The 18790-nt window shown below is 47.8% G+C and overlaps 1 protein-coding gene across 2 annotated transcripts in view; it reads right to left on the reverse strand.

The window, feature by feature from the left end:
* Positions 1 to 18080, reverse strand: part of CTSB (cathepsin B) — a 28632-nt gene extending 10552 nt beyond the window's left edge. For both annotated transcript variants that reach the window (XM_060155796.1, XM_060155797.1), the window contains exon 1: positions 17941 to 18080. The gene's annotated coding sequence lies outside the window, so the exon portion shown is untranslated. The remainder of the gene's footprint in view (positions 1 to 17940) is intronic.
* Between the last annotated feature and the right edge of the window lie 710 nt (positions 18081 to 18790).

Raw genomic sequence — 18790 nt, forward strand, 5'->3', positions numbered from 1 at the left:
AGTGACTCATGGGGAAGCTGATGCTCACGTGACCCTGTGTCAGGAGCCTCCAAACTGTTAGGAAACGTCTTGCCGTGTCCACGTGTGGCAGGAGGGGCGACAGAGCTGTCCGGGGCCTGTTTTAAAAGTCTTCTGGGCAGAGACGCAAAGCAGAGGGTTCCTTTATATCGACACCCTGACTTACCCCTGGCATCTTAACACTGCCCCAAGATGGGAAGTGTGCTCCCCACAAGAGGGCGTCTGGACCCACCAGGCAGGGGGAGGCCTGGCTGATGGGCCCGTCAGAATCGCACCTGGAAGGGTCGCCACCCTAGGCTCTCACCACTACCTGTCCAGGCGTCAGGAACATGGCAGGGTCCTCAGGAAATCAGAGGCCATCCGCGCAGAACACTCCCCGTGTGTCAAACAGGAGCGTCCCCAGGGCCCCCTGCGGACTTAGCCAGCCGCTCACATGGAGCGTGGGACCCCTCCACACAACCGGACTGCACAGATCTCTGGTTTCTAGAATTCCCTGGCGGTCCGGTGGTTAGCTCTTGGCGCTTTCACTGCCGAGGGCCTGGGTTCGATCTCTGGCCACCCCTGGTCCGGGAACTGGTATCCCGCAAGCTGCGTGGCACAGCCAAAAAAAAGACGAAAGGATTCTCTGGTTTCGCGGGGGCGGGGAACGTGGGCAGCTCCCATTTGGTTCTCAGTTGCCGTGCTGACAACTGCCCCACGGTCCACCCTCCTTTCCTGCTCCACGGCTCCTGCCAACTGTTCTCCCTGCTCATCCCTGGCCTCAGTGAGAACCGGGCCCGTGAGCCTGGGGTCAGGGTGCAGTATGAATCACCACTCCAGTCTGGTCATGGGGCCTTCCCTGCAGCCGCAGCCCGCCCGCCGGGGCCACAGCATCACAGGAGAGCATCTGGGCTGGAGTTCAAGTGGTCAACAGCCGCGGGAGCCGCTGGAGAGGATGAGAGTGGGGCTGGATTCCGCATACTTCCCAACTGTGTACCCGCCTTCACTGAGCCTCAGTCTCACCACCTGTGAAATGGAGCTGGTGAGCACTCGTGTCCCCGGGTGGAAGTCCAGAGTGAAAGGAGGGTGCCTGCCAGTCAGAAGGCAGCAGAGGCCCCACCCTTCTCCTCCTCCCTGTCTCCTCTCCTCTCCCCACTTGCAGTCCATGCCAGACAAGTCCAGTTCACTCAAACCCGCCCAAAATACCTCCACATCACAAAGAGCCCCAATTAAAACTGAGATTTTAACTCCAATCAATCTCCCAACGGACCTCTCCTTCTAAGGGTCCGGAGGTTGCTGAGATGCCAGAGAATACGGAATCAGATTTCTCCTCCTGTGGGGACAGACAGATGCCCCTGCATTCCAGTGAACACCACCTCTTGCTTTCTGTCCACATCCACATGCATCCTGAAACAGGACAAACTAAGTACAAATGGTTTAAAGCATGAGCTATGCTGTTACAAAGCCAGTCACGATCCCACTCGTGGTCTCAGCATGAAACACCACCAGCTTCCACTTCCCCTCTTTTGAACAAACACTTCCCTTTTCTCAATTCTGTGGCGGTTCTTCTCCCCTTAAAAACCAGAGAGAAAGAACAGAAAGTCCTTACTGTGAGGGAAGAGGGCCCCAAACAGGATTAGGACACCTGCAAGTCACCAGATCCCCATCAGGGTGTGGACAGGAGGAAGGGCGGCTGTGGGCAGATGTGACTTGCAGCCCTCAGTCAGCTTACTTCCTGGGAAGACCTTGGGATCCATTACACCCCCTGGCCTTTTTCCAAACTACTCTCTGGCTTTAAAAAAGGGGCTCTCGGGCTTCCCTGGAGGCACAGTGGTCGAGAGTCCGCCTGCCGATGCAGGGGACACGGCTTCGTGCCCCAGTCTGGGAGGATCCCACATGCCGTGGAGCGGCGGGGCCCGTGAGCCATGGCCGCTGAGCCTGCGTGTCCAGAGCCTGTGCTCTGCAACGGGAGAGGCCGCAACAGTGAGAGCAAAAAAAAAAAAAAGGGGGGGGGGGAGCTCTGTCACTTCTTTCCACTCCAAATCCTTAGAGCACTTGACTGTTTATATGAAAGCACATTCTGCTCGAGCTCCGCAGAATGTTGTCCTGGGCAAACTAGGGCCTGCGTCCAGGTGACGCTGTGAGCCTCCCCTAAGAACAGAGCTGCTCCCCACACCACGCTGAATCCAGTCCTGGGACCACCATGGGCCTTGGGGCTCAGGAAGGAGGGAAATGAACACAGGCATCCTGACATCCCAGGGACACACAGCCAAGCTTTTTTTTTTTTTTACATCTCTATTAGAGTATAATTGCTTTACAATAGTGTGCTAGTTTCTGCTTTATAACAAAGTGAATCACTTATACATACACATATGTTCCCATATCTCTTCCCTCTTGCGTCTCCCTCCCTCTCACCCTCCCTATCCCACCCCTCTAGGTGGTCACAAAGCACAGAGCTGATCTCCCTGTGCTATGCGGCTGCTTCCCACTAGCTATCTACCTTACGTTTGGTAGTGTATATATGTCCATGCCTCTCTCTCGCTTTGTCACAGCTTACCCTTCCCCCTCCCCATATCCTCAAGTCCATTCTCTAGTAGGTCTGTGTCTTTATTCCTGTCTCACCCCTAGGTTCTTCGTGACATTTTTTTTCTTAAATTCCATATATATGTGTGGGCATACAGTATTTATCTTTCTTTTTCTGATTTACTTCATTCTGTATGACAGATTCTAGGTCTATCAACCTCATTACAAATAACTCAATTTCGTTTCTTTTTATGCCTGAGTAATATTTCATTGTATATATGTGCCACATCTTCTTTATCCATTCATCCAATGATGAACACTTAGATTGTTTCCATCTCTGTGCTACCATAAGTAGAGCTGCAATGAACATTTTGATACATGACAATTTTTGAATTATGGTTTTCTCAGGGTATATGCCCAGTAGTGGCATTGCTGGGTCATATGGTAGTTCTATTTGTAGTTTTTTAAGGAACCTCCATACTGTTCTCCATAGTGGCTGTACCAATTCACATTCCCACCAGCAGTGCAAGAGGGTTCCCTTCTCTCCCCACCCTCTCCAGCGTTTATTGTGTCTAGATTTTTTGATGATGGCCATTCTGACTGGTGTGAGATGATATTTCATTGTAGTTTTGATTTGCATTTCTCTGATGATTAAGGATGTTGAGCATTCTTTCATGTGTTTGTTGGCAGTCTGTATATCTTCTCTGGAGAAATGTCTATTTAGGTCCTCTGCCCATTTTTGGAGTGGGTTGATTGGTTTTTTGTTATTGAGCTGCATGAGCTGCTTATACATTTTGGAGGTTAATCCTTTGTCAGTTGCTTCATTTGCAAATATTTTCTCCCATTCTGAGGGTTGTCTTTTGGTCTTGTTTATGGTTTCCTTTGCTGTGCAAAAGCTGTGAAGTTTCATTAGGTCCCATTTGTTTATTTTTGGTTTTATTTCTATTTTTCTAGGAGGTGGGTCAAAAAGGATCTTGCTGTGATTTATGTCATAGAGTGTTCTGCCTATGTTTTCCTCTAAGGGTTTGATAATTTCTGGCCTTACATTTAGGGCTTTAATCTATTTTGAGCTTATTTTTGTGTATGGTGTTAGGGAGTGATCTAATCTCATACTTTCACATGTACCTGTCCAGTTTACCCAGCACCAATTATTGAAAACGCTGTCCTTTCTCCACTGTACATTCCTGCATCCTTTATCAAAGATAAAGTGACCATATGTGCGAGGGTTTATCTCTGGGCTTTCTATCCTGTTCCACTGATCTTTCTGTTTTTGTGCCAGTACCATACTGTCTTGATTACTGTAGCTTTGTAGTATAGTCTGAAGTCAGAGAGCATGATTCCTCCAGCTCCGTTTTTCGTTCTCAAGATTGCTTTCGCTATTCGGGGTCTTTTGTGTTTCCATACAAATTGTGAAATTTTTTGTTCTGGTTCTGCGAAAAATGCCAGTGGTAGTTTGATAGGGATTGCATTGAAGCTGTAGATTGCTTTGGGTAGTAGAGTCATTTTCACCATGTTGATTCTTCCAATCCAAGAACATGTATATCTCTCCATCTGTTTGTATCACCTTTAATTTCTTTCATCAGTTTCTTATAATTTTCTGCATACATATCTTTTGTCTCCTTAGATAGATTTATTCCTAAATATTTTATTCTTATTGTTGCAATGGTAAATAGGAGTGTTTTCTTGTTTTTACTTTCAGATTTTTCATCATTATTGTATAAGAATGCCAGACATTTCTGTGCATTAATTTTGCAACCTGCTACTTTACCAAATTCATTGATTAGCTCTAGTAGTTTTCTGGTAGCATCTTTAGGATTCTCTATGTATATTATCATGTCATCTGCAGACAGTGACAGCTTTATTTCTTTTCCGATTTGGATTCCTTTTATTTTCTTGTCTTCTCTGATTGCTGTGGCTAAAACTTCCAAAACTATGTTGAATAAGAATGGTGAGGGAGGGGAAGATGGCAGAAGAGTAAGACGCGGAGACCACCTTCCTTCCCACAGGTACACCAGAAATACATCTACATGGGGAACAACTCCTACAGAACACCTACTGAGCGCTGGCAGAAGACCTCAGACCTCCCAAAAGGCAAGAAGCTCCCCATGTACCTGGGTAGGGCAAAAGAAAAAGTAAAAAACAGAGACAAAAGAATAGGGACAGGACCTGCACCAGTGGGAGGGAGCTGTTAAGGAGGAAAGGTTTCCACACACTAGGAAGCTCCTTCACAGGCGTAGACTGCGGGTAGCGGAGGGGGGGAGCTTCGGAGCCGCGGAGGAGAGCGCAGCAACAGGGGTGCGGAGGGCAACGCGGGGAGATTCCCACACAGAGGATCTGTGCCGACCGGCACTCACCAGGCCGAGAGGCTTGTCTGCTCACCCACCGTGGCAGGCGGGGCTGCAAGCTGAGGCTCGGCTTCGGACGGCAGGGAGAGGACTGCGGTTGGCGGCGTGAACACAGCCTGAAGGGGCTAGTGCACCACGGCTAGCCGGAACGGAGTCCGGGAAAACGTCTGGAGCTGCCGAAGAGGCAAGAGACTTTTTCTTCCCTCTTTGTTTCCTGGTGCGTGGGGAGAGGGGATTAAGAGCGCCGCTTAAAGGAGCGCCACAGACGGGCGCGAGCCGCGGCTAAAAGCGCGGACCCCAGAGACGGGCAGGAGACGCTAAGGCTGCTGCAGCTGCCACCAAGAAACCTGTGTGCGAGCACAGGTCACTCTCCACACCTCCCCTCCCGGGAGCCTGTGCAGCCCGCCACTGCCAGGGTCCCGGGATGCAGAGACAACTTCCCAGGGAGAACGCACAGCGCGCCTCAGGCTGGTGCAACGTCACTCCGGCCTCTGCCACCACAGGCTCACCCAGCAACCGTACCCCTCCCTGCCCCAGGCCTGAGTGAGCCAGAGGCCCCGAATCAGCGGCTCCTTTAACCCCGCCCTGTCTGAGCGAAGAACAGACGCCCTCTGGCGACCTACACACAGAGGCGGGGCCAAATCCAAAGCTGAGCCCCTGGGAGCTGTGAGAACAAAGAGGAGGAAGGGAAATCTCTCCCAGCAGCCTCAGAAACAGCGGATTAAACCTCCACAATCAACTTGAAGTACTCTTCAACTATGGAATACATGAATAGACAACGAATCATCCCAAATTAAGGAGGTGGACTCTGAGAGGAAGATTTATGATTTTTTGCCCTTTTCCTCTTTTTGTGAGTGTGTATGTGTATGCTTCTGTGTGAGATTTTGTCTGTATAGCTTTGCTTCCACCATTTGCTAGGGTTCTACCCGTCCGTTTTTTGTTTTTAATTTTTTCCTTAATAACTATTCATTTATTTTAATAACTTTATATTTTATTTAATTTTACTTTATCTTCTTCCTTTCTTCTTTCCTTCCTTAACTCCTTCCTTCTTTCCTTCCTCCCTCCATTCCTCTGTTCCTCCCTCCCTCCTTTCCTTCCTTCCTCCTTCCTTTCCTTCTTTTCTTCCTTCTTTCCTTTCTTCCTTCCTTCCTTTTTTTCTTTCTACTTCTACTAATTCTGTTTTCCTACTTTTTCTCCCTCTTATTCTGAGCCATGTGGATGAAAGTCTCTTGGTGCAGCAGCCAGGAGTCAGTGCTGTGCCTCTGAGGTGGGAGAGCCAACTTCAGGACACTGGTCCACAAGAGACCTCCCAGCTCCACATAATATCAAATGGCAAAAATCTCCCACAGATATCCATCTCAACACCAGCACCCAGCTTCACTCAACGACCAGCAAGCTACAGTGCTGGACATCCTATGCCAAACAACTAGCAAAACAGGAACACAACCGCACATGTTAGCAGAGAGCCTGCCTAAAATCGTAATAAGTCCACAGACACCCCCAAACACACCACCATATGTGGACCTGCCCACCAGAAAGACAAGATCCAGCCTCATCCACCAGAACACAGGCACTAGTTCCATCCACCAGGAAGCCTACACAACCCACTGAACCAACCTTAGCCACTGGGGACAGACACCAAAAACAACGGGAACGACGAACCTGCAGCCTGCAAAAAGGAGACCCCAAACACAGTAAGATAAGCAAAATGAGAAGACAGAAAAACACACAGCAGATGAAGGAGCAAGATAAAAACCCACCAGACCTAACAAATGAAGAGGAAATACGCAGTCTACCTGAAAAAGAATTCAGAATAATGATAGTAAAGATGATACAAAATCTTGGAAATAGACAAAATGCAAGAAACATTTAACAAGGACCTAGAACTAAAGATGAAACAAGCAACGATGAACAACACAGTAAATGAAATTAAAAATACTCTACAAGGGATCAATAGCAGAATAACTGAGGCAGAAGAACGGATAAGGGACCTGGAAGACAAAATAGTGGAAATAACTACTGCAGAGCAGAATAAAGAAAAAAGAATGAAAAGAACTGAGGACAGTCTCAGAGACCTCTGGGACAACATTAAACGCACCAACATTCGAATTATAGGGGTTCCAAAAAAGAATAGAAAAAGAAAGAGACTGAGAAAATATCTGGCGAGATTATAGTGCAAAACTTCCCTAATATGGGAAAGGAAATAGTTAATCAAGTCCAGGAAGGACAGAGAGTCCCATATAGGATAAATCCAAGAAGAAATACGCCAAGACACATATTAATCAAACTGTCAAAAATTAAATACAAAGAAAACATATTAAAAGCAGCAAGGGAAAAACAACAAATAACACACAAGGGAATCCCCATAAGGTTAACAGCTGATCTCTCAGCAGAAACTCTGCAAGCCACAAGGAACTGGCAGGACATATTTAAAGTGATGAAGGACAAAAACCTGCAACCAAGATTACCCTACCCAACAAGGATCTCATTCAGATTAGATGGAGAAATTAAAACCTTTACAGACAAGCAAAAGCTGAGAGAGATCAACACTGCCAAACCAGCTTTACAACAAATGCTAAAGGAACTTCTCTAGGCAAGAAACACAAGAGAAGGAAAAGACCTATAATAACGAACCCAAAACAATTTACAAAATGAGAATAGGAACATACGTATCAATAATTACCTTAAATGTAAATGGACTAAATGCTCCCACCAAAAGACACAGATTGGCTGAATGGATACAAAAACAAGACCCATATATATGCTGTCTACAAGAGACCCACTTCAGACCCAGAGACACATACAGACTGAAAGTAAGGGGATGGAAAAAGATATTCCATGCAAATGGAAACCAAAAGAAAGCTGGAGTAGCAATTCTCATATCAGACACAATGGACTTTAAAATAAAAACTATTAGAAGAGACAAAGAAAGACACTACATAATGATCAAGGGATCGAGCCAAGAAGAAGACATAACAATTGTAAATATTTATGCCCCCAACATAGGAGCACCTGAATACATAAGGCAAATACTAACAGCCTAAAAAACGGAGATTGACAGTAACACATTCATAGTAGGGGACTTTAACACCCCACTTTCACCAATGGACAGATCACTCAAACGGAAACTAAATAAGGAAACACAACCTTTATATGATACATTACACAAGATAGACTTAATTGATATTTTTAGGACATTCCATCCAAAGACAACAGAATACACACTTCACTCAAGTGCTCATGGAACATTCTCCAGGATAGATATCTTGGGTCACAAATCAAGCCTTCGTAAATTTAAGAAAATTGAAATTGTATCAAGTATCTTTTCCGACCACAATGCTATGAGACTAGATATCAATTACAGGAAAAGATCTATAGAAAACACAAACACATGGAAGTTAAACAATACACTACATGATAACAAAGTGATCACTGAAGAAATCAAAGAGGAAATAAAAAAATATCTAGAAACAAATGACAAAGGAGACAGGATGACCCAAAACCGATGGAATGCAGCAAAAGCAGTTCTAAGAGGGAAGTTTATAGCAAAACAATCCCACCTTAACAAACACGAAACATTCCGAATAACAACCTAAACTTGCAACTAAAGCAAGTAGAGAAAGAAAAACAAAAAACCCCCAAGAGTAGCAGAAGGAAAAAAAAAATAAAAATCAGATCAGAAATAAATGAAAAACAAATGAAGGAAATGATAGCAAAGATCAATAAAACTAAAAGCTGACTATTTAAGAAGATAAAAAAATAAATAAACCGTTAGCCAGAATTATCAAGAAAAAAAGGGAGAAGACTCAAATCAACAGAATTTGAAATGAAAAAGCAGAAGTGAAAATTGACACTGCAGAAAAACAAAAGATCATGAGAGATTACTACAAGCAACTCTATAACCAATAAAATGGACAAAGTGGAAGAAATAGACAAATTCTTAGAAATGCACAAACTGCCAACACTGAATCAAGAAGAAATAGAAAATATGAACAGAACAATCACAAGCACTGAAACTGAAACTGTGATTAAAAATCTTCCAACAAACAAAAGCCCAGGACGAGAGTGCTTCAAAGGCGAATTCTATAAAACATTCAGAGAAGACCTAAGACCTATCCTTCTCAAACTCTTCCCAAATATAGCAGAGGGAGAAAGAGGCCCAAACTCATTCTACGAGGCCACCATCACCTTGATACCAAAACCAGACAAGGATGTCACAAAGAAAGAAAACTACAGGCCACTATCACTGATGAACACAGATGCAAACGTCCTCAGCAAAATACTAGCAAACAGAATCCAACACAGCACATTAAAAGGATCATACACCATGACCAAGTGCGGTTTATTCCAGGAATGCAAGGATTCTTCAATACACGCAAATCAATCAACGTGATACACCGTATTAACAAACTGAAGGAGGAAAACCATATGATCATCTCAACAGAGGCACAGAAAGCTTTCGACAAAATTCAACACCCACTTATGATAAAAACCCTGCAGAAAGTAGGCACAGAGGGAACTTTCCTCAACATAATAAAGGCCATATATGACAAACCCACAGCCAACATCGTCCTCAACAGTGAAAACCTCAAAGCATTTCCACCAAGATCAGGAACAAGACAACTTTGCCCACTCTCACCACGCTTATTCAGCATAGTTTTTGGAAGTTTTAGCCACAGCAATCAGAGAAAAAAGGAAATAAAAGGAATCCAAATCGGGAAAGAACAAGTAAAGCTGTCACTTTCTGCAGATGACATGATACTATACATAGAGAACCCTAAAGATGCTACCAGAAAACCACTAGAGCTAATCAATGAATTTGGTAAAGTAGCAGGATACAAAATTAATGCACAGAAACCTCTGGCATTCCTATACACTAATGACGAAAAATCTGACGGTGGAATCAAGGAAACACTCCCATTTACCACTGCAACCAAAAGGATAAGATATCTAGGAATAAACCTACCTGAGGAGACAAAAGACCTGTATGCAGAAAATTATAAGAAACTGATGAAAGAAATTAAAGGTGATACAAACAGATGGAGAGATATACCATGTTCTTGGATTGGAAGAATCAACATGGTGAAAATGACTCTACTACCCAAAGCAATCTACAGCTTCAATGCAATCCCTATCAAACTACCACTGGCATTTTTCGCAGACCCAGAACAAAAAATTTCACAATTTGTATGGAAACACAAAAGACCCCGAATAGCCAAAGCAATCTTGAGAACGAAAAACGGAGCAGGAGGAATCAGGCTCCCTGACTTCAGACTATACTACAAAGCTACAGTAATCACGACAGTATGGTACTGGCACAAAAACAGAAAGACAGATCAAAGGAACAGGATAGAAAGCCCAGACATAAACCCACGCACATATGGTCACCTTACTTTTAATAAAGGAGGCAGGAATGTACAGGGGAGAAAGGACAGCCTCTTCAGTAAGTGGTGCTGGGAAAACTGGACAGGTACGTGTAAAAGTATGAGATTACATCACTCCCTAACACCATACACAAAAATAAGCGCAAAAACGGATTAAAGGCCTAAACGTAAGGCCAGAAACCATCAAACTCTTAGAGGAAAACATAGGCAGGACACTCTATGACATAAATCACAGCAAGATCCTTTTTGACCCACCTCCTAGAGAAATGGAAATATAAACAATAATAAACAAATGGGACCGAATGAAACTTCAAAGCTTTTGCACAGCAAAGGAAACCGTAACCAAGACCAAAAGACAACCCTCAGAATGGCAGAAAATATTTGCAAATGAAGCAACTGACAAAGGATTAACCTCCAAAATGTATAAGCAGCTCATGCAGCTCAATAACAAAAAACCAATCAGCCCACTCCCAAAATGGGCAGAGGACCTAAATAGACATTTCTCCAAAGAAGATATACAGACTGCCAACAAACACATGAAAGAATGCTCAACATCCTTAATCATTAGAGAAATGCAAATCAAAACTACAATGAGATATCATCTCACACCAGTCAGAATGGCCATCATCAAAAAATCTAGACACAATAAACGCTGGAGAGGGTGGGGAGAGAAGGGAACCCTCTTGCACTGCTGGTGGGAATGTAAATTGATACAGCCACCGTGGAGAACGGTACGGAGGTTCCTTTAGAAACTACAAATAGAACTACCATATGACCCAGCAATGCCACTACTGGGCATATACCCTGAGAAAACCGTAATTCGAAAAGAGTCATGTGCCAAAATGTTCACTGCAGCTCTATTTACAATAGCCCGGAGATGGAAACAACCTAAGTGTCCATCATCGGATGAATGGATAAAGATGATGTGGCACATACATACAATGGAATATTACTCAGGCATAAAAAGAAACGAAACTGAGCTGTTTGTAATGAGCTGGATAGACCTAGAGTCTGTCATACAGAGTGAAGTAAGTCAGAAAGAGAAAGACAAATACCGTATGCTAACACATATATATGGAATTTCAGGGGAAAAAAAAGGTCATGAAGAACCTAGGGGTAAGACAGGAATAAAGACACAGCCCTCCTAGAGAATGGACTTGATGTGGGGAGGGGGAAGGGTAAGCTGTGACAAAGTGAGAGAGAGGCATGGACACATATACACTACCAAACGTAAGGTAGATAGCTAGTGGGAAGCAGCCGCATAGCACACGGAGATCAGCTCGGTACTTGGTGACCGCCTCGAGGGGTGGGATAGGGAGGGTGGGAGGGAGGGAGATGCAAGCGGGAAGAGATATGGTAACATATATATATATATATATATAAAAATATATATATATAACTGATTCATTTTGTTGTGAAGCAGAAACTAACACACCATTGTAAAGCAATTATACTGCAATAAAGATGTAAAAAATATGCCATATAAAAAAAAAGATTGGTGGGAGTGGGCAACCTTGTCTTGTTCCTGATCTTAGTGCAAATGGTTTCATTTTTTCACCATTGTGGACGATATTGGCTGTGGGTTTGTTATATATGTCCTTTTTTAATGTTGAATAAAGTTCCCCCTATGCCTATTTCTTCAGGGCTTTTATCATAAATGGGTGTTGAATTTTGTCCAAAGCTTTCTCTGCATGTTTTGAGATAATCATACAGCAAGCTTGGTTTTTAAAACAGCCTTCTTACGCAGTTAAGAATCCTCTGTAGACTGGTTTCTAAATCTGATCTAAGGAGACAGGACATGTACCTGAAATTTCCAAATCAGCCAGCTGCAATCTTCTGACTAATCCAGAAGAAGATGGATGCATGTCCAGCCACAGTCTTTCATCAGGTCCTCTGCTCTCCCTTACCCACTGCTGCCGCTTAAATACTGCTGACCCCTTTCACTGTTGGCTCTAAAGAACTGAGTGCCTTCATTTTGCCAATAGCCACAAATTAAGGTTGTTTCTTACATGTCAGCAAAGTGGCTCTAGGCGGGGGGAAGGTGGAAGGGCTGGAGGGTTGTGAAGGTTCAGTGGGACCTTGCTACAGCTTGTGTTTCTCTTCCACAAAGGCTGCTCTTGCCCCTTGCTGTCACCGCGGCACTGGCTCCGGGAGCCTGGGCCATTTCAGCGCACCCACACAGAAGCAGGCAGGCCTGCGCTTCCCCTCCATGTCAGCCGCCCACTTACACCTCCATGTTGGAGCGGTACAAGCGACCCGACCTCAGATGTGCTCTGATCGACCCGAAGGACACCCAGGACCTCTCCTTGAGTCCGAAGCACAGCCTTGACATGGTCTTTCTGTTTTACGTCTTGGTTCCTAATGGAAACATGTGAAGCTGCTTTCTGGCTTATAATCTTTAAATCAAAACCAAAACCAAACAAAAACAGCTGCCAGTCTTCATCCTCACGGCTTTAAGGAGACAGATGGCCAGGCATCGCTGGCTCTCCAGCCCCTACAGCCCGGCTCCCCGCAGCTAAATGCGCCCAAGCAAGCGCTGTGTGGCCCAGAAAAGGCACCCAGCGCGTCACTGCAGGCTCCAGGAGCTGCGAGAAGGCCCCACCTGCCTCCGGCACCCGAACCCTTTCGGACACTCACAGGGACTCCCCTGCTCCCCGTCTGCCGGTTGTCTGCCTGAAATAAGTGACTGATTCCCACCAGGCTCAGCAGGGAGGCCTCCTCGAGCTGCTCTCCCATGGTGCCTGGAAACCGCGCGGCTACACTGCCCACAAATGGGACACTGCTTAAGGTCATCCACAGCAGCTCATAACCTGCACACTTAGAAAGTTACTCTCCTAGGCCTAAAACCATGGATCCCCCAAGAAGGCCCTCAGCGGTCAAAACATTTTGTAGTTTTGAGAAACATGACCATTTGGGCAAAGTTCTGGAAAGTTCTAGAGGCTTTTGCTTGCTGGATTGCTCCCCGACGCTGACCCTGACTTAGTGTGATGCTGAAGAGATGCTTCATCCCTGTGTCTCAGCTTCTAAAACGGGCGTGCTGCCTGGATCCTGAAGGACCTTGGGGCTACTTCATGAAAGTTTTCAGAAATCCCTGGAGATTCAAATGAGATGAGTGTGCCATGCCTCTCCAGCCTGCGGGAACACAGCAGCTCCCTAATTCAATCCCAGGCTGGAGTACATCTCCCTGCTGGCTGGGCACTGCTGGGGGGGGATTGGCAGACACAAGAACAAGCAACAGAAAGGCCTCGCCTCTCCGGCTTGGTCTGGGTTTCCTCCCCTGGGGCCCTGGGAAGATACATTCCCCTCACCAGGCTGCTGGGAGATGGAAGGAGACATCTTCCCTGCAGCCTGGCTGGGTGTGGACAGCCCTACTGCCACCAGAAAACAATCCCTCACGCACCAGCACCAGCAGCGCGAACATACAGCTCCCTGTGCGCAGGCCGGTTAACTCCTGCCATCGCAGGGTAATTCTTTCTATTCTCGGCTGTATCCCAGTGTGGAAGAAAAATCAGGATCCCCCTACTCAGATGATGGTTTATCCTGCTATCTTGACCACCAGAAGAAAGTACCCCCCAAATACCTGCAGGGCTAAGTATTTGGAGAAGGGGGGGCTGATGGCTCCCAGCTGATGTGTGACAAGGCCTGTACCCTGGAGCAGCTGAACCCCTTGGGCAGCATCGCCTTCCCAGGTCTTGCGCAAGCCCAGAGGCCATGTGACTGGTTTGTTCCAGTGAGCACATCCTGCCCCAGTCCAGGTCAGCAGGTCAGGGGGTCACGGAGAAGCTCAGCCCCGCTGGGTCTCTCGGCAGAGTAGCTGGTTTCACACTGCTCTATACTGGATCAGTTCACTATCTAGATGGTATCTGTCCCATCCTCCTTGCCGCATCCGTGCTGGTAACTCTAGGTTATCTTGATGACCAGACTAAGTGAGTGATTTGCCCCGTAGAGACAGGTAATACAGTCAAGACTGCAGGCACCATCCTTCCCAGCACCCAGCATTCATAAGATGGTAGTGATGGAAAAGGGCCTCTGGTCTTGATTAAGGTTTTTGTTTCCCAGGTGAGGGAAACTGAAGCTTAAGAAAAGACCCAAGGCAAGCTCTGGATGGTGTACCTGGGTAGGGACAGAACTGCCAAGAGATCGAATTGTAGAGATTCCTCCACAATTATCTGCGTGACACCTGTCATGTCACAAACTTGCAGATGCCTCAGTTTTCTCACCTGTGAAGTGGAAGAGTCAGACTTCCAGTACCCGAAACCCACACGCATCCTCAAAGTTAAAAGATCAGAAAATATTATCTAATTGCAGACAAGTCCAGATACCTAGGTTAGGATCAAAAGAAGCCTTCTTAAGTTCTAGCTGTGGACAAACACATTAAAACCCACAAACTATCACTGATCAACAACAAAAATAGAAAAACCTCATCAATGATTTCCTAGAGCAAAGAATTAAATTTGACTTCCCAGTCATGCAAATCAAAACGAGGACAGCATTTCAAACGCACCAGACTGGCAGAAATTAAAGTCCGATAATGTCTGGTGTTGGTAAATATGAGAGACAAAAACCCTCAAGGCCACTGGGAATATACGCTGGTAAAACCTCATTGGACAGCACTGTCAGTATCTAGAAAAATGGAAGGTGCACACACCTTAGGACCCAGCAACTTACTGACTTCTGCTTCTGCCCTAGAGGAACTCTTGCAAGTGTCTGACAGACACAAGGATACTGCAGTGCTGAGAACAGTGAAAAAGCAAAACTAACTGTCCCTCAGGAAATAAATACACCGTGCATTTAAGATGAATGAACTGGACCTGCTATGTATTAACCTAAATCAATCTCACAGACACAAGTGGAAAAAGGACACATGCAGTATAATTAAAGTATGTTAATTTCAATAACATTATTCACAAATTGATACAAAGTATTAAAAGAACAAGGAGAAAAAAAAACCCAACCAGGCAGGAGAATCATAAAGAGAAGAGCAGATAAGAGTTACAAGGTCCCTCAGACACCAGTAACAGATTTGCAGAGTGAAGAAGCTGGAAGCTGCTGTCTGATGACCAGCAGGGAAGGCACTGACTCTAAGACCACACACACACACACACACACACACACACACACACACACACACACACACACACTGGGACCATAACCAGCAGGGAAGGCACTGACTCTAAGCCCGCACACACACACACACACACACACACACACACACACACGCCCACCGGGGCCATGACCAGCAGGGAAGACACTGACTCTAAGACCACACACACACACACACACACACACACACACACACACACACACACACACACCTCTGAGATAAGAAGCTGTGGGTGCTGCAAAAAGCAGGTGGGGATGAGGCCTGCGCTTTAAAACGGGACTGAAGTCTAAATGTTTAATGGTGTTTGATCCCTAGATCCCCCTCCTACCCAAACTAGGTTGGGATGTGAACATACCAGGCATGGAGGGACTCGGGAGTCATCTCCCAGGCACCCTTGCTTAGGCAGCTCTGGAGTGTGCGCTGAGCGTGAACCAAAAAGATGAAGACACGGGACGAGGGGTGGAATGCCGACAGCCTCCCAAAACCCAGTGAGTCCAACACACACCTGTGTGTGCTTCAACTAGATTCGTCAATTTACCGTCAATCCTGACCACCTCTACACGTGAGGCTGAACCATATCCAAGTGCCTGACTGCAATCCTCCTTGATGTACAAAAACTACCATTTCATATAGTTCAGCCTCACGTACTTCCAACGCTTTCCTTATGCTAAACTGCCCAAAACAGGCGGCAGACACTGTGGGTCCTCACCCTGAAACGTTTCAGTTCTTCTCTCCCGAGCACAGGGATATTCAATACAACCCCATCTCATCACCACATTTAAGAAAACCACCCAAGAGACATCCCAAGGCTCACCTGAAAGCACTCTTCCTTCACTTCCCAATCCAGCTGCCAATGGTAACACAAGGTATCTTAGCCCTAAAATATATACCACGTCCTACTCCAACTCCCAGGGCCGGCAGCTGGGGAAAGAAAGAGCCCATCTACAAGGAGGGCCGCAGCTCAGGCTGCTGAATCGGCAGCACACAGGCAGGTGCTTCCTGGAGCTAAAGGGCTTCCACACTCACTGCCTGGCCAGTTCAGAAACAGGCTGTCCAGACCCAGCAGCAGGGGAGCTCAAGTGGAGCCAGGGCTGCGTCTGGCGCAAGTCGCCTTCCCCTGGGCCTGGGACGCCCCCAGATAAGGGATCTGCACCCTTCCACTTGGCTGCACCCCAGCTCTGGGACAAAAATGCCCACCAAAGGTTTGAGTGAATCCATTCTCCAGGGTGCCTTCAGCTCGTTGGGAAAGCCACACAGGTTGGGGGCAGCACAGCCCCTTTCTCTATGAAGCTCAAAGGCGCTAAGTCACCATCCCCAGTGCCAACAGGAAACAATCCTCCAGAAAGTTAAGGATGTTACGAAAGAAAAGGAAAGTAGCCTTTACCAAAGCAGACGCCCTGCTAAGGCTCTTCCTCATACCACCCTGCATCTATAGATTCAATTAGATGAACGCACCTCAGCTGCATTCGCCTGTAGTGAGGCACCTGAGGGTCAGTTTTTCCAAAGGTAACCAAAGGTTCTAGGCCTCCCTTTGAACCCCTCCTCCCCGCACTGGGTACGAGTCTCTCCTGGGTCAGAGGGAGGGAATGTGGAGCCTGAGCTACTGTCCTTCTCCCCGTGCCAGCCTACTGGCTTCCTCAGTGCCGAGGGAAGGGGTTGACCGAGGCCCACGAAGAAGACAAATCCAATTCACATCTACCTGGACAGCCGGCGGACCCCCAAACTCGGTCACCCCACAACGCTCCCTCTCCGAGGCCTCCACGGTCATCAGCTGAGGGACAGGCGATGCCCCCGGGGCTCTGCCCTGCCTTCGCCTCTCCCGCAGCACCCTGGGCCCAGACCGGCTCCCTTCCTTAGCAAACCAGGGGTGGGCCCAGCCTCTCCCTCCCCCCACACTCCCGGGGCTGGCACCCCGGGTCCTACAGCCTCCTGTCCCCCCCTCTGCTTAGTTTCTCCTCCCATCTGTGGATTTAACTCTTTCTGTGGTTCCCACCTTCCTCCACCCAGTTCCAGGTTCCTGTTTTCCAATTTCTGTCTTCTGGGGGTCCCCGGACTTGGGTGTGATTGTGTGCAAGAAACTGCCCGGGCAAACCCTTTAGAAAAAGAATACACCTAAAACTGATGCAGGTAAATATTATCATCCCAGCAATTTACCGAGGAAACTGAGGCCCATTAGCTCAAAAGGGGCTGGGGAGCCGAGCTGCCGCCGAAGTCAGCGGGGCCCGGGCCAAGCTCTTCCTCGCAGGCTCCTCCCTCGGATCCCACCGCCCGGCCCTCCCCGGCCCTGAAGACGGCGGACCGTGGGGTCTGGATGACCCGGCCTGGGGTCAGAACACGACTCGGGGACTGGGGGCTGCGCGGGGGGGAACACGAGCCTCCCAGCCGGAGTGGGAATGGGGGAGGAGCACCGGCTACCCGCGCTGGGATTCATTTTTGCTTTTCTCACCACAAAGACGTCCGGGAGGACGCCGTGCCGCCCCGGCTCGCCCCGGCTCGCCCGGCTGCGACTGCCCGAGGGTCCCCCTTTCCGCCGGCCAGGGACGCCGGTCTCCCCATCCCCCCGACCCGCCCGCACGCACTCACTCACCGCACTCCGCTGCCGCCGCAGAGGGCCGGGGCCTGCAGCCTGAGACCGCCCTGGCCGGCGATGGCGATGGTGCCGGTGCCTGAGCAGCAGCTGTAGCTCCTCAGGGTCGCCCCCGCGCTAAGTAGAGCGCCCGGCCCCGCCCCGCGCTCGACCGACTCCTCACGTGACCGCCGGCGCCCCGCCCCGCCCCGCGCCCGGCTGACTCACCACGTGACCGCCGGCGCCCCGCCGCTGCGCCCGCCCGGCTCCCGGGCCTCCAGCCGCCTGGGAAGAGGGGTTCTGAGCGCCGCCGGCTTCCACCCTGCGCGCTGGGACCCGTGCGGGGCGGAAGGGGGCTGGAGGCGGCCCTCGGGGCCTCACCCCGCCTGGAGAGATTCCCCGGGGCCCACCCGGCCGAGACGCAGCGCATCAAAGCCAAAGCCCGGATTCCTACTTGAGGGAGGGGACAGCTGTTTCTTATTTCGTTGATCCAGAAACAACTGCCAGAGATGGGGGTATCGAGACAGCAGGCTTCCCAGAAGAGCCTTAAAAGGCTGTTAGCTTTACTATTCTGAGACTGTGCCTATCAGATCGTCCAGCTATGTAAGAAAAAAAAAAAGGTAGTAGTTAATTACCACTGAGTACTAATTTCAGGAGCTGCCTCAAGATTTCTATAGAGAAGCACCTGAGAGGCAAAAATCTGTTTGGAAGAGTGGTTGCCAGCAGGCCGGTCCTGAAGAGGACGTACACAGCAAGCACACTGTTGTACCTGAAGTTTACTTGGGGGTGGGGGTCCCTATGGAGGCTGATGGAGGGGCTCAAGTCCCACTTGGTTCCATGATTCCCCAGATGTTTTTTTAAAATAAATTTA

Source organism: Lagenorhynchus albirostris, chromosome 7, assembly GCF_949774975.1.
Source record: "Lagenorhynchus albirostris chromosome 7, mLagAlb1.1, whole genome shotgun sequence".
Classification (NCBI taxonomy): Eukaryota; Metazoa; Chordata; class Mammalia; order Artiodactyla; family Delphinidae; genus Lagenorhynchus; species Lagenorhynchus albirostris.